Source organism: Ixodes scapularis, unplaced genomic scaffold (genome assembly GCF_016920785.2).
Source record: "Ixodes scapularis isolate PalLabHiFi unplaced genomic scaffold, ASM1692078v2 ptg000380l_1___fragment_2___debris__unscaffolded, whole genome shotgun sequence".
NCBI classification, from domain to species: domain Eukaryota; kingdom Metazoa; phylum Arthropoda; class Arachnida; order Ixodida; family Ixodidae; genus Ixodes; species Ixodes scapularis.
The window spans coordinates 137047-153408 of record NW_024609977.1 but is presented as its reverse complement, the minus strand read 5'-3'; the positions used below and the strand labels follow the sequence as shown (position 1 = coordinate 153408).

General features: G+C 45.4%; 1 pseudogene; it reads left to right on the top strand.

The window, feature by feature from the left end:
• The first annotated feature begins 5681 nt into the window (after window positions 1-5681).
• On the top strand, window positions 5682-16056 carry LOC120840374 (annotated as a pseudogene).
• Window positions 16057-16362: the final 306 nt, after the last annotated feature.

Genomic DNA, 16362 nt, shown 5'->3' with positions numbered 1-16362 from the left:
CTAATTTATATACAGGTATAATAATTTGAAGATCGACGATGGACGTCGATCGTCTCGAGATAATGTAACGTAATAACATTATAAAAATAATAAATTTGTTGAAGGACTGAACGACTAAATTTTTCAATTCTTGGATTGTAATATGGCGGTAGCCTATTGTACTTACTTTTGATGAAGAGCAATATGAGGTAAGGAGGTAATTATCAAATGATGAGGCTCTATAAGGACGACGACATTAGGGGGTGTCGAACCACAACGTACAGCGCCAGACTTGTTTTAAGTATCGTGTATCCAAAGACTTTCCTCACCCGCAACAGAATATGGTAGAATCAATCAGGATGCTGCTTTACAACTGTACGTGGAACAGGAAAACTGCACTGTGCAGAAGTGCGGCTTATTCGTTAATAGGAGGGACGGATTTCTAGCAGCATTTCCTGATTGACTAAATGGCCTCGTTGACGTAAAGTGTCACCGTTCCAAAAGATTCTTGAAGCATACTTAAACGGCAAAGGAGTATGAGGCGAAAAATAAGAAAAAGGAGCCTGATGTGAAAGGTCCAAATCACCACCATAGCTCCTACTATCGAATACAGGGGCAGTTACACAATACACAAAGAGTTTTGTGATTTAGTTATATTTACACTCAAGGGCATTGATATCCAACGTATTCAGAGGGATGACACCTTCTGGTCAACCCACAAAGAGCCTTTTCTACTCAAGTTTTACATGGAAGGCCCGACTTCCGCTGAAATTCCTCACGTAGACGAGTTGTCCGACCGAATTAACTGCCATTACTCCCAATCTGGGAATCTCTTAATCTTCGTTCGTAGGCCATAGTATCATGAGATCGAGGGGTGTGGCTCTTTGTCCGCCGAATATTTCTTCGGCGGGTGTTTTTGCCGTGTAATATGAGACCGTCGCGTACTCCTGGAACAAGAACCTGGCGATTTTTCACTGAACTGCTTCTTCCGTAAGCATCAAAAGGGCTTTTTTTCGTTTCGCAAACCATCTGTTCTGCTTGCCCGTTAGTTTCAGGGTGTATGGTGCACTAATGTGATGCCTGATGCCGTTTTTTTTTTTCATTTTTTTTTCAAAAACTTGTTTATTTTATTTGAAGCAAGATTTGGCGCGTTATCCGAGAAAAGTATTTTTGGTAGGGCAAAAGTAGGTAAAAGAGACCGTAGAACGTCAATGACGTGTTTGGACGTCGTGGCAGGCATCGTGTAAACTTCCAGCCACTTAGAGTACGCATCGACCATGACTCCGCAGATGCGGATACGTTTCGCCACCCACCGACTGAATAGTGGATCGTTTTCAGTTACTGCCCATGATGGCGTTGGACTGAAGGAAGACTTCGAGTCTTTCCAGTAAGTTTCTGAAAACTATAATGTAACAACCTTAACAACATGTTCCGGACCCCGTGAAACACAATATTTCGTGACCTTATTTTAGTCGTCATTAAAATGGTCAGGTAAGTACCGTAAATCGCGAAGCAGTTTACTTGACGTCCGCTCCAACTGGTGTCTTGAAAGATTGAGTCTACTGAGCGTGCATTCCTGCAGAAGAAATTTTCATTGATAGAATATTGACACGTCAATCAACATTTGATTCCTTCTTGGTAGGATTTATTGCGAAAGCCCGTTACAACCGCCGAACCGCATCTCCCTATATCAGAGAACAATTTATACCCAGCCTGACATTCTCGCATACATCCGTTTGCTGGGCCACGCTACTTGAGCTAGCTAAGCACAGCTGGCAGCGGCGCGAGCAAGGCCACGAGGGGAACGTGATGGTGCTCGAGCCATCCCACTGTGAACCAATGTTTCGGCTACCCCACGGGTGCGTGTCGCCATCTATTGGTTGAACTAACGCCTTGTTCAAGATGGCTGCCGTGGGACCGCAGCCTTAAGCCATTCATTTATCAATAGTAAATCTTTCAATATATTTTTTAAATGTGAAGGTAAAAAGACACAGGGATTGATGATGATACAGACGCCAACGCCGCCCTCGGAAATGTTTTGAACATTAGAAATCAGCAGTTTGTCTGCCATCCGCCAGGTAGCGCAACAAAACACCCAAACAGTTTTTAATTGTTTTTAAAATTAGCTAAGCTCTACACCTATTAAGAAACCAAAGCAAGATCATTGTGAAAATGTAATACATCGCGATGTATATCTATTCCAACCAATAAATGTTATTAGATGCCAATAAGTCTGTTTGATGTCCAAAAAAGATATGATTCAAAAACAGGTAAGTTGGAAGGGCTCTTGGAGCGTTATGACTTTGAAAATGAAAAAAAGCCATCGTTCACCTCTTGGGCAACCATTGTAGCTCTAAGTGTTATAAAAGATTTTATCTTAGTTGAATTATTTCCTCAGCGGCATTTGAAGTACCATGACTCGAAACACAAAAAAGTGCTACGTTTGATATAAAATATCTAAACAAAAAAATTTTACACAACATTAAATTTTTTTCTGCATATTACCAATTAAAAGCACTACATCTGTAGCTAATTTCATTGCCCTATCGCTTGTCATTCAAAACTTATTTGTGCTGTAAAATGTCAATTTTGGGGCAATATTTGTAGGGATGAAAAAAACAAAGTAGTGCAAATACCAAAAAAGTGTATCGTTACATTCTGCTCCGACATCATCTTAACAAAACTGCTATATTGGAACTGTGTTATCTTTAATGGATCGTTCATAAAATATGAACTATCGGAGCAAGTGAGGGTCCGCGCCATATATTCGTAATGCTACAAATGCGCATGTACAGTAAAAACCAACACACACATATTATCAAATGAAAGAGGATTGCATTGCCTTTCGAATGACATCAATCCCACAAAACAGCATTTAAAAGGAGTTTAGTAATTACCTGCCAAAAAGTACCTAAACTGCCACATTCAGTGGGACCGTGGCCTTAAATTACCGTGTTTTCACTCACTCTTTGTTCAAACAGTAATTCGGCGACACTTATGGGAGAGTGAGTTTAAGGTCTCGGCCAGTCCATCTCGCGAACTTAGATCTGCCTTGCGTTTTCAATCACCTCGAGTGAGAATTCAATATGGCGAAAGCATGCGTTCTTTTTATCTACCAAAAGTTTTTAACGACGTTCCAGCTGCTCCGCTTGCCATTACCTCAAACAAAATGTTGAAAACTTTTCTGAGAAACATTCTCTCCAATGTGGCTAGATAGTGACTTTTTCCCCATGTCGTTATTTCCATTTTTTATTGTAATATGGTGCTGTGCGTGCTTTTTGTTGCAATCGCTGGACATGCCAAATGACAACTGCATTTATTGCGTGAAGCTCCGTTGTCTTTGACCCGTTGATTGACTGATTTTCTTTCTACTAATAAGTGTTTTTTTGTGTCTTTTTTTTTTTTTGCTGAACGTATGTAATATTCGAGAGAAAGACTCATGAATTCAAGAACTGTGTCTTCGAATATATTCATACAGTGTTTTAAAAATACTCATGCATGAGTGGTTTCTTGTACTTTTATGACGTTAATGACTGTAATTCGCACAGTGATCAAGACAATACAACGTTTGCTATAGTTTCACCTTCATTGCTTCAACCAAATCTCTGACACAAACTTTCAGACTACATCCTGTGAAGTCAATCATCTGAATGTTATTTGCTTGTTTTTTTTTTTGTTTTTTTCCTGCACGTGATGTTATTTCGTGCGGACTTCCTTTTTCGTAAAGTGAAGGGTGTGGTCCCACAAGTCCCTGATGGATTTGATCGGACCCGACACTCAACTGGCTATACCTGCACTACTGAATAAATTTTATTATTAATATTATTATTATTACTGTTATTATTATTATTATTATATACAGATTTGCTGAGGACCTTACGAGCTCTGACGTGACTTGAAAGTCCAAGGAATGCCCTTGTTGTTTTATTACAAGACAAAATAGTAACAGTGACCAGGAAAGGATGTAATGTTATACACTGCTGGGTACCGAGTCATGTCGGAATCCCAGAGAATGAAGATGTAGATCGTGCAGCGGACACTTGTGGCACCCGTGCTGTAGACATTATTAGAATCCCATCAGAGATTACTGTGCCCTAATAAAATATCATGTTAGAACTCAGTGGCAAGCAGAATGGGGGCTACAAATGTCTAACAAACTGCATATGATTAAGCCCTTTCTTAGCGAATGGGAGAGTGCTAGGCACAGACACAGGTTTTATAATGTAGGCGTCGGTCGTCTACGCATTGGCCTCACACGGCTCACGCATGGACATCTCCTGCGTGGGGAGGACCCTCCTGAATGTGAACATTGCCAGGAATTTTTGAGTGTCTTACATATCCTTCTCGAATGTTCTGCTTATGACGATAAACGCCCCCACTACTTCTCCCAGCTTTACAAAGAGCATGTCTCTTAAAGGACGCATGCAAAGGAAAAAAAGTTTTTTTTTAACAGGTTAGATGAAGAAAGAATATTATAAAACGAATTTACAACGAAGAAAGAAAAAAATTAGAGCTATATTTACGGCGCAAAACGAATTCATAGTTGGCGCCCGCGGGAGCCGCCGCTGGTCACGTGGTAGGCCCGCGCGCCGCCACGCTGCGTCGCCGCCGGCGCAAAGCACGCCGCCGCCGTAAAGTCACGCCGCCGCCGCACGCTGAGCGTTTTGCGAAGTCGCTTCAACACATTTCTCCACGCCGCCGTTGCCGCCGCCGCACAAGTTCGTTTGCTTCGGGGCGCCGGCGCCGTCATCTGACCGGCGTACAAGTCTATCACGTCTGCTTGCGCTTTTTCAGGAGTTTCCTTTGGGCTCCAAAAGTTACTATTTAATCTTAGTTTTTTTGTTATACTTCAAACAAAGATGAATAAGTTACTTTTAGAGGCCAAAGGAAGCTTCCGAAAGAGCTCAAGCACCACGTGATAAATAAGGGCCAGTCACGTGATAAACAAAGGCCACTTTTCCGCAACTACAAACTCGTATTGCGCCGTAGATATAGCTCTAAATTTTTTTCTTCGTTGTAAAACAGTTTCATGACATCCTTTTTCCATCGAAGTTGTTTAAAAAAAAAGTTTTTTTTTCCTTTGCATGTGTCCTTTAACACCTATTTGTGTTACTTGGAAATGAGCCACTACTCCCACCTACCCACGTTACTAAGTTTTTGGAAAGTATTGATATTTTACGCAAATTGTAGCCTTATACTGCAAGGTCCTGCTCATTTGCTATACACTTTTCACGTTCATAACTTGGCGCATCATAGCCTTAGTTGTTTTTGCGCCATAAAAACCGAATCTACTAGTACTACTTGTACCATGTCTCGCGCTTTTTTGAAAACTTCAAATAGTTCTGACTTAAAGAGAAAAAACATTTTACCACAAACATTTATGCGTGACTACTGGGCTTAGTATGAACTATGTGCATTGTTTTCTAAAAATCGGCGAGGGTCAAACGTGAGTCACACCTTGGGGTTCGGCATGACCCGATGGATTTTATGAATTACTCAGCAGTCAGTTTTGTCTACTTCAACAAGAGACGCCTGATAACGCTGTACGACAAGCAGCGAACGTCGTGGTTGGAGAGAAGGTACTCCTCATCTCGGCGTGCCGTCCCGACGGGTGCCCCATAGGCATCAGCACGAGAAGCGTGCGCGTGAACATGGCCTTGACAAACGTGCAATTGCATGTGCTTGACCGCACGTGAAAAGACATGGCAGCGGCCTACCGACACCAGCAAGCAGCAAGTACGAGCAGAAAACACGCGAAGATATCTTCGGCAGGCTTGCAATCACTCGCGCTTACTTTCCGAGTACCAAGAGACTGCAGTACAACCTTCTAATTGTACCCTCACGTGCATACAGCACGTGCATGTAGCTTGTCGGTGTCGGGGGTTCTCTTTGTCGCTCTACAAGGCCCTGTCACATTGAGGAAACACGGCGGAAACATGAACAAAACATGTTTCTCAACAGTCGGGAAACATGTCGGCTGTCGGCTCTGTTGCCTGACAACCCTGTCACAATGAGGAAACAGCAACACGACATGGACGACAGCGACAATGTTGTCTCGGTGTGACAGCTTTTGGCAACGGAAACCTCGACAACTTGTGTCGGACGACCCGTGTTGCCCATTTCGGTGGCTGAGTGAATTTTTTTACAGCAACACGGCAACATCTATATTTTTCTGTACAGATAGTCGCACGAGAATACTTCAATAATTGACAACTAGCCCCTGTCACACTGCGGAAACAGTCGGAGAACGTTGTCCTTCAATACGAGGAAAACACGTTTTCGGGGACCCTGTCACATTGCGGAAACAGCAACAGTCCGGAAACATGTTGCTGTCGCTCGAAAACCATGTTTCCCAACTTGTTCTCCGACATTTGGGGAACATCCTGTCACACCGGGAAAGCGTGTTGGAAGAACACAACTTGCCTCCTCTCCTGCGCGCTGCCTCCCTTTCTCTCTCTCTCTCGCCCTCGTCTGCCCGGCCGGCTCGGCTAAGCTACAAGCGCGAGCTCCGGGCTTTCAGCATCCCTGCCAAGCGCGCGCGCTCGTGCAGTGCAAGCACTGTTCTGGGCCAGATGCTCGCGCTTGTAGCATCGGCTGCGTCTGGACCAAAGCTGAAACGAAGTATAGACGCTTTACACACGCGCCAAATCACAGCCGCCATTGCTGACCTTCTCTTCTCTTGTAGTTGACGATCCTCTACAAAGGCCGATGGTTTAGAAAAGGACACAGTTGAATCTAATATGGCAATAACCCTGCCTGCTATAGTAATGATGAAGTGAAATAAACGAAATAAGAGGAAACGAAAACTGAAGGTCAGTTATGGCGGCGTCCATGCACAGCTGCTGCAAAGCGTCTATAGGCGGCTAGGCTCAGATCCGCTGGCTCCGCTCGCCCCTTGAATCGTTGCCATTTCGGATCGCCGTCTCATCGCCGTCGCTCTACCGTATCGATTCATCAGCCGCGCGAACCATCTCGTGCTTTCTGGATTTAGCGGTTGCGTTCTGCTACAGGGCTAGACCCTTGCAGGATGGCATACGCGCCGGCCACAGCAGCAGCTTCTGCTTTGGTGCTTCTTTGTGCCACCGACTCAGATGATTCTGACGATCAGCTGCCGACGCGCAAGAAGCCGCGTTCAAAATGGACCAGCGAGTGGCTCGCAAGAGTGCATCAACAAGGTGCCTATGAGAATTTCATGCGGGAGCTGGCTCTGGAAGATTCCGAGGCCTACCGGCGTTGGATTCGGATGGACACCGGCTCCTTTGAGGATCTCCTAGCAAGGGTGAAATCGCGCATCGAAAAAAGGGACACAAATTTCCGGCTATGTGTCCCGGCTGGAGAGCGACTGGCCATCACGTTGCGGTACCTTGCCACGGGTAAGTGTCAGCCCTGCATGTGTGTGCACGTTTCTGCATCATTGTGAGATAAGTGTACGTCTTCATAACCTAGCTGAGCGACGTCTTGCAACCTTACAGGGAAAAATCCCCCATTGAAAATCTTTGTTACACGCAGGCACCATTTTTTCCTGTTGGCTTGAGCTAAGCGACCCATTCTTGCCACCCATACATCGGAAAGAATTCTCTATCTCACCATCTCTGTGGCGTAAATGTTCGGTTTTGGCCTTAGGAGCGCAAAGGGCGGGATCAAAGTTCAAACTCTGGGCACTCCCTTTCCCAACAAGTCATTGGGGCGTCGCACATAGCCTCAGTTGCTTTTTAACGTAAAACCCCAATATTTCCCTTTTTTTCCCCAATTCTACCTTGCTATCTTGCAGTTATTCGCTGATTACAAAAACGAGGGAACACATATTTAGCCAAGCTGTACTGGTCCCTTCACTGTGTCTTCAACTGTTTTCAGGGGACAGCCAGGTGTCACTCCAGTTTCATTTCCGGAGAGCACACAACACCATTTCCACTATCGTGCACGAGATCTGCCTAGCCATCTACAGTGCTATGAAGGACGACTTCCTGAAGGTAATAACGATACGACATAATCAAACTTCCAGGTAATAAGAGTGGAGCCTACACACTGGTTACAGCGTGCAAACAAACCCGGATGGAGGGAAGAACTGGACAGGACAAGCGCTGGACTTCAACTGAACGATTAATGAAGGAAAACAAACAAGAAAAAATGCCAAATCACCAGACCGTCACTAATCAACACGTGCTCAAAAAAGCTATTTCTTTTTCATGTAAATATATTGAGGTTTGACTGGTGCATTGGGAACCTGCCTTTCCAATCTCATAGGCTTCCAGCAGTTCGCGTGCAATCCTATCGGCTGCCCTCCCCAAAACCATGATGCTTTCAGATTTCGGCACACACAAGCAGGTGACTCGGTGAACAGGAAGGTGGCCTCCCGAGGTTGAGCGCAGCAAAAGTGCGTGCTCATCTGCCCGTTCATTGACACATCGGCCAGTATGGCCGATGTATGCACGACCGCAGCTTAATGGGATACGATAAATACCCCCAACTGGCGCACTCGACGTACCTGTCCAGTTCTTTCCTCCGTCCGCGTTTATTGGCGCGCTGTATCTAGTTTGTAACGGTGAACCAACTCACTTGCATCGCCACATTGGAACTCACAGTGAGAAAACCATAACCAGGTCTCTTCATCTCCGTCCCAGTGTGTTCCAGGCTTTCATTTACTAGAGACCTGCGATAATAATTGTCAAATTCGGGAACATACCTTAGTTGTTGTTTTCTTAAATTTCTTGTTATGCTGCGAGATTGAAAATGGCATCCTAGAATTTTGTTGGTGGCTGGCCCCATGTGATGCTGAGTGACGAACTCAAATTAATCTAAATAGGAACAAATTCTTAGCCAAAGACAAGTCTCGTGGGGATAGTGTGATTGCCTGTATACAAACATACATACCCTGTGCCCAGTGGCTGCGAACTTGAGCACCTCTGCTCCGACCTGAAGCCACCAGCAGTACCGACATATAGAGAGTATTTATAAAGGTGTCGCGAACCTCGTGGGTTTCAAGTTTCTGTTTTGAAAATCCTTGCTGAGGCTCGAACTCCCAACGTTGCAACTTCGGGATTGAAACGAAGATCTAATTTTCTACTTTTGAGTTTGTTTCTAGTTTTGGAAAGCTCAATTTTCGAATTTTCGGTCCCGCGCAAAGTTCAAAAAGTTCTAATATTGCAGAGATCGAAGCTCTAAAGTTTCAGAACATCAGACGATACTATTATTTTCCAATTTCCAGTTTAATAGTGGTTTCATTGATCTTATTATAAATGACCTAAATTACATCTAGTTTTAAAATAAAAGTAGCATTCACTGCATAACTTTATACAATAATGAATATCATTGGAAGAAAAGAAAACTATACAGGATTAGACATGAGGAAGATACATAGAAAGGGGGGACGGACAACGAGGTCTTCGTTGTCCGTACCCCCTTTCTATCTATCTTCCTCATGTCTAATTACCGTTACCAACACGCTCGTTTTGTACTTTATACAGGATTGGTTGTTGCAGTTGATATCATAAATCGAAGAGCCAGAAAACCAGAGGAAAGCATAGTGTATACCATATCTACACAATAAATGTAGTAGCAAAAGCAACCTCTGCAGCATATGAGTGTGGTGCAGCAAGGTTGCGGTCATGTAGAGAAGCATTACGCCTAGCAACTGTCATACTGCACCGCACAAGGAACTTGGGTAGGGCTGTAACTTCGCGCGCAAAAATCTTGCATATTTCAGCTTCAAGCCGGTCGGAGGCCGTAGAGAGAAGAGTGCGGCATAGGTGTCCGTGCACCTCAGAATCGAGCTCCTGGTTGCTTATTCGGGGATGGAATCTTGCTTGCTTGGCATCAGTCTGTGTTCTAGAATGTATTGTTTTCAGATTGAGGAAATGCAAGCACTCCAGGAGTTGCGAGATCTGGCTAGCGGAAAAGCGCTATGACAAAGTCATATTGATGCTGGTGCCAGATACCATAATGTTTGCACGGATAGTGCTTGCAATTAGAGAATTGTGAGTGGCAGGAGTGCGTTCGTATTGGTTCTTGGCTGCAGCCGACTGCATTTCAGTGCTACAGTGGGCATAGGCCCCACAGCATGGTGCATCCACACCTGGCACCTAGTGCATTACACTCGAACGGAAATTTGTGAATGGGCATTTATGTGGCAGCTGGTGTGGAACACACCTGTATTAAATCTGCAAACAACTTATTGCAGGTACCCAGCACTCGTGCTGAATGGAAACAGATCGTACAGAAGTACGAAGACCTCTCGCAGTTCCCTCACTGCGTTGGGGCGTTAGATGGGAAACATGTTGCCCTGATGCCACCTCACGACTCCGGAGCTGAGTTCCGGAACTACAAGGGCTTTTTTAGCATTGTGTTGATGGCACTGGTGGATGCGGAGCTGAACTTCGTCTTTGTGGATGTGGGCCGCAAGGGCCGAATGAACGACAGTGGCATCTGGGGCGCCTGCAAGCTCGAAAGAGGCATTGGAGAAGGAGCCATCCATCCTTCCTGATGCTCAAGTGCTTCCACGATCAACACAAGCAGTACCCTATGTGATTGTGGGGGATGAAGGTTTTGGCCTGAAGCCATACCTAATGAGGCCACACCCTGCTGCAGAGCTCACTACAGAAAAGCGGTTGTTCAACTACAGGTAGGGGGTCCATGCAGTACATAGTGTATTTGTCACTTTGAATTGTATTTTTTTTTTTAATATCCCGCCTGGTTATTCGCACGCTTACTGCAAATGCAGTTTGTTGTGCACGCTATTGGGAGAACACAAACCATTCGGAATTTTCAAACAGGACAAACGTACGAGGTGTACAAATCTAGTTTAAAACTTTTAGTATGGATATTTAGGTCAGCATAGGATGGTAGAGAAGTGTACAGAAATATGTGAATATGCATTTTATGTTGTGGCAGCAAGAAAAACAGGCCTTGGAGATTATGCCAAAGCTTTAAGCCATATACATTAACTTGACTGGCGCATTTCACATCATTTTTAATTAAATCTTATTGCGGTACTGCTTTTCCCATAGCTGACAAATAAGACCAAGATTTACATATTAGGCAACATCAGTGACCAATTTCGTAGATATAGAGAAGCATACCAGCATACTGGCACTGTATTTGATAATATCTTGCTATAATTGCAATTTATTTCAGGCTGTCACGTGCTCGACGCAGATCGGAGAACGCATTTGGCGTGCTCGCCAATCGATGGCAGATATGTAGGTCTCCCTTGCGTCATGATCCTAAGCGAGCCACCGACATTGTGCTGGCCACTGTGGCACTCCACAACTTTCTCCGGTCGAAAAGGACGACGCGACAGCTCTACACACCTTCAGACAGCTTGGATGTCGAGGACATCCTGACCGGTGAGCATGTAGTGTACCACCCTTGCATCATGTAAATGGCCCTTACCTTTAAAATCTGCTTAAGCTTTAAATATGGCTAGAGCTACAGTAGTTCACGTTTAAAGAGCCTAATAGTTTCCTCTGTAAAGTTACAGGCGAAAGCAATGCAAATATATCGTGCAACATCCTGACTGTTTTTAATGCCATTTTCACTTCGAAAGTTCCAAAGCAAAAGCACTTACTCACTTAGGTTTTTAGGAGCATAACTCATTCACAGTCTGCAGTTATCTAGTCTAGGGTGTAGGGTGTAGTCTAGTCTAGGGGTTCAATTTTACTTGGACGACGTCATAGTGTACGGGTCATCGCCACAAGAGCATGACCAGAATTTGCGTGAAATCCTCAAGAGAATCATGCAAGCAGGAATGAAGCTGAACAAGAAGGCCGTCTTCAAGGTTTCTGAGCTATCCTTTCTTGGCCATCGTCTGTCAGCGGAAGGCGTTGCGCCCCTTCCGTCCAAGATTGACGCGGTGTTAAATTTTCCCGTACCAACAGAACCTTCCCAGTTGAAGGCATTCCTTGGCTTAGTGGAATACTACAGTAAGTTTATTCCCCAGTGTGCGACGGTTGTCGAACCTATATGCGCCGTCTCTTGCGCAAAGGCGTTTCGTTTCTCTGGTCCTCAGATGTGGAGGCCAGCTTCCAGAAGGCCAAGACTTGCCTGCGGCAAGCACCCATTTTGTCAATGTTCGACCCCACACTTCCGCTTGTCGTTTCAACGGACGCTTCTAACTATGGCTTGGGAGCTGTTCTTCAGCAACAGCATGGACAACATCTGAAGACTGTCGCGTTTGCGTCTCGTTCTCTCACTGAGACAGAGCGCAAGTACTCAACGGGCGAAAAAGAAGCTCTCGCCATCCTATTTGCTTGCGAAAAATGGCACGTATACCTCTGGGGTCGTCAATTTACCATCCGCACCGACCACCAAGCTCTTGTAGCCCTAATGTCTACTCAAGGGACAGGAGTCCGTCCACACCGTATCAGCCGATGGACGGCGTGGCTTTTCAACTACAATCTTCTTATAGAATATCGCAAAGGCAGTGACAACCTCATCGCAGACGCTCTCTCTCGTCTACCTGTGTCCGACACTGAAGATGGCACGACGTTCAAGGAAGAGGTTGTTTCGGTTGTTTGTGCCTCCCTCAACCAGAAGGATTTCCAAGAGGCTACGTCAAGAGATCCGGTGCTCTCAAGGGTCATGACCTACATCTCCTCTACATGGCCCTCTGAGAACCAGTTGCCTTCCGAATTCAAGCAGTTCTACGTTGTTCGTGATCAGCTTTCCGAGATCGACGGACTTTTGTTCCAAGGAGAAAGGATTGTCGTTCCGTCTAGCTTGCGCGACCACGTCATCGAGATTGGCCATGAGACTCACCAAGGGATAACGAGGACCACGAGCCTCATTAAGGACCTCTACTGGTAGCCTCACATCAATCAGCACATCAAACAATTCGTTCAGAATTGTACAGTTTGTCAAGCGACGGACAAGCCTGCCAAGGCATCCCCTGCATCCCTGCAGCCTGTCGAGTTTCCCTCTCGTCCATGGACGAAGTTGGGAATGGACATCGTTGGCCCTTTCAAATGTACTCCGCCTGACGAACGTTTTTTTATAACTTTGATTGACTACCACAGCAAGTGGCCGGAGGTGGCTGCGGTTCAGAGCGTAACAACTGCTTCAATGATTGATTTTCTGCGGTCCATCTTCGGCCGGGAGGGACTTCCAGAAGAAATTACCACGGACAATGTCCACAGTTTACTTCAAGGGAGTTTGCAGAGTTCTTGAAAACAGATGGCATAAGGCATGTGAAGTCGTCCCTCTACCACCCTCAGGCGAATGGGCAGGTAGAAAGATTTAACCGCGTTCTGAAGTCAATCGTTCAGCTAGCTTTGGTACAACATCGTCGTTTACACGACGCCGTCGTTGAGTATTTGGGTGTCTACCGTACCACACGCCATGCTGCTACAGGAGAAACTCCTGCGTTACTTTTGCACGGTCGAAATCACCGTACACGCCTGCATCTCACAGGTCGATTAACTCCCGAACCTCGTCATCATAGAACCACAGTTCAACAACAGCTCCCTACGTTGGTTAAGAACTACCAGGAGAAGATGAAAAAGTATTCCGACTCACGGCGTGCCGTGAAACGACCATCTTTTACCCCTGGACACACAGTGAAGGTCTTTAAGCCAAGACACAAAGGAAAACTTCAAATGAAGTACTCATCGCCACAAAGGATTCACCGGCAAGTTGGTCCGGCAACGTATAAGTTGGACGATGGGACAAGTTGGAACGCAGAAAAATTAACACATACAACGTTGCATACTCAAAAGGCCAGGTCATCGTGGTCTAAAGAAGACGAGCTGTTTCCTATGATTCCTACCCCAGTTCCAGTAAACATTCCTTGAATTATTCCACCTCCTGTACCCGAACCTGCAGTGACAGGTCCCCGAAAACCGACCTCCATCATACCAGACCCTCCCAGTCCCGAGCATGCTGCTCCAGATGATCCAGAACAGAGCACAAAGGATGCTCGTGGGCCAAAGTCAGTCCCGTGTCCAGTTCCCCAGGACATCTCCGAGGCCGCAACTCCCATAGTCACGCCTCCCTTCAGTCCGGCGTCGAGTTGCACGGAGACTGCGATTTCTAATTTTTCGCTACCACACCGCAGTTCGGCATCGAGAGACGTGGAGGTGGCGTCCGAGGCTTTTCTTCAGCTTGGCCAGCCTCTGACAAGCCAACAATCTTCGCCCGAGCCAGGAATTTCTCGACGAGACCCTGCTACCCCAGTGCTTCAGCGTCGCCCGACCCGAACCAAACGGTTGCCAGAACGTTTTAAAGATTACGTTTTGCTTTTGTGTGAGTCAAGCCCTAACCTAAAAAGACTTTTAGACTAACATCAGGGACGGTGTATGTGTGTTTTTTGTTTCGTTATGTATCTACGTGACATAATTTTTGCTCAGGACGCATCAAACTATTTTGACAATGGGCCACGAACTGTGACAGTGCTTTGATGAACGTAATTATTTTTTTTCTCATTATGTATCTAGGGAGCGATCTTTTGGTCCGCCGTTGTATTTTGTGATTGTGATCGGGGTGTTGTTCTTTCCTCTTTGTAGACTTATTAAGGAGGGAAGAAAATGTGTATATTTGTATTTTTTCGCCTTTTGGATTTATACCAGTAGTAAGGAGGGAGACAGGATGTGTGCGTATGTTTTTTTTATTATCATTTCGTCTTTCTAATTTTCTAAGGAGGGAAGAATGTTGTGAATAAAATTTACCGTATCGCGTATGTGGGCGGCGAGCTCGTGATAGGAGCCGTCCATCCTGTGCATGGGATACCAGATAAAGAGAAAGACGAAGTAGTCTTGTTCTGAGCCCGACTGAAGCCTAGTTCACATGCAGCGGTTTTGGCCCTAGAGCGGCGCGATTTCTGCCGTCGCGGCGCTCTGGCCAGCACCAGCAATTGAGCGACACGAGCGCCGCGACGGCAGAAATCGCGCCGCTTTTGGGCCAAAATTGCTGCATGTGAAACACGCTTGAGAGAGACGTTGTTTCCTTCACCGGCGGGTCCCAGCTTTGGACTACGCCATAACCCACGCGAGGTAGCCCAAGCGCGTAAGTCCTCATCATCAGACGAGGCGGCCACGACCAGCCCAGGTCTCCTAGATACAACAGTATCATGACATGGTCCAAAGGTCAGACATCTTACATGTTGGTACCTACGTACTGGCCGAGAAATCCAGCGGCACACTATATTTTCACACATTATGACAAAAGAAACAATACATAAACATAATTAAATAAACGTTAAATGGGGGCGAACTGTGTCCAAAAGCAAATAACTAAGCAGGAAGACATAAGAAAATAATAGAGCGCCGCGGGAGTCAATGTCGGCGTGATAGCAGAGTCGAGCTCTGGCAAAGAACTGACCACCACATCAACGTGCCGCAGCCCCCATAGGGTAGTTATGTTCTCGATAGCATAGGAGGGCCGTCGCCTATGATGAGAACGCAATAGTGACCTGCTAAATTTGGTCTATCACCAACATGAAATCTAGTGAAAGAAACTGAGGCTAAACATGCCATGTCTTTCAATTAGCTACTCCTTGTTTACCAATGTGAAGCTGGTTTCGGTATAGTCAATTATTCTTGACCTGACCACGGGACGGATTCTTAGTACAAACTTTGCAGCTTTAATTTTACCAAGAACTCTTTCTAATCTTTCTACGAAACTTATAGCAGGTGAATGACGGCCCAGACAAGGTCCTGTATGCTCCCGATGAGGTAAAAGCACAGAGTAGAGAATAATCGTCTGGTTACTGGCATCTTCCATTTTGGCGACCTGCTAAAATAATTGTCAGATGCTTCCGCTGCCTGAGCAGAAAAGTGCGAGTCACACTGGTAATTGTGAGAAATCAGTTACTATTGAGGGTCAATAAAGGTTGGTAGTAATAAAGAGGGACCAGGTTCATAAACGCATTGAATTGAAATGTGCGTGCTTCAACAATATTTTTGATGACCTACAGGGAATGTGCGCAATTGCTCATGGAGACAGGGTGTGAGCCCAGCTGGAGCAATGCGGCAGTTCCGGAGAGGTGGGAGCAACTGCAGTGACTATGCTAAGACAGTGCGGAACCTCTACACGAACTACTTCGTCAACGAGGGACAAGTGATCTGGCAGTGGCGAATGATCACTTAAACAGGTACTACACGGAATCAATGTGCTGTGTCTGGAAGTAACTGCATTTATTATACTAGCTCGTAAGTATTACTTGGATTATATATATGGTTGTACTGGAAGCAGGAAAATTTACACGGACAATTAACAGCTGAAGACAACATCTTAAAAATTGTTCACAAGACTTGCTAAAGATAAAGACTTTTGTTAGCTGTGCTCTGGGTGTGGTTTCATGCTGTAAATTTCCTGTGCTAGCCTGTGTCAATCTCTTTCTGCCCCTGGTTTGTAAACAATACGCCAGCTCACCTGTTCTGCCATTTGATATTG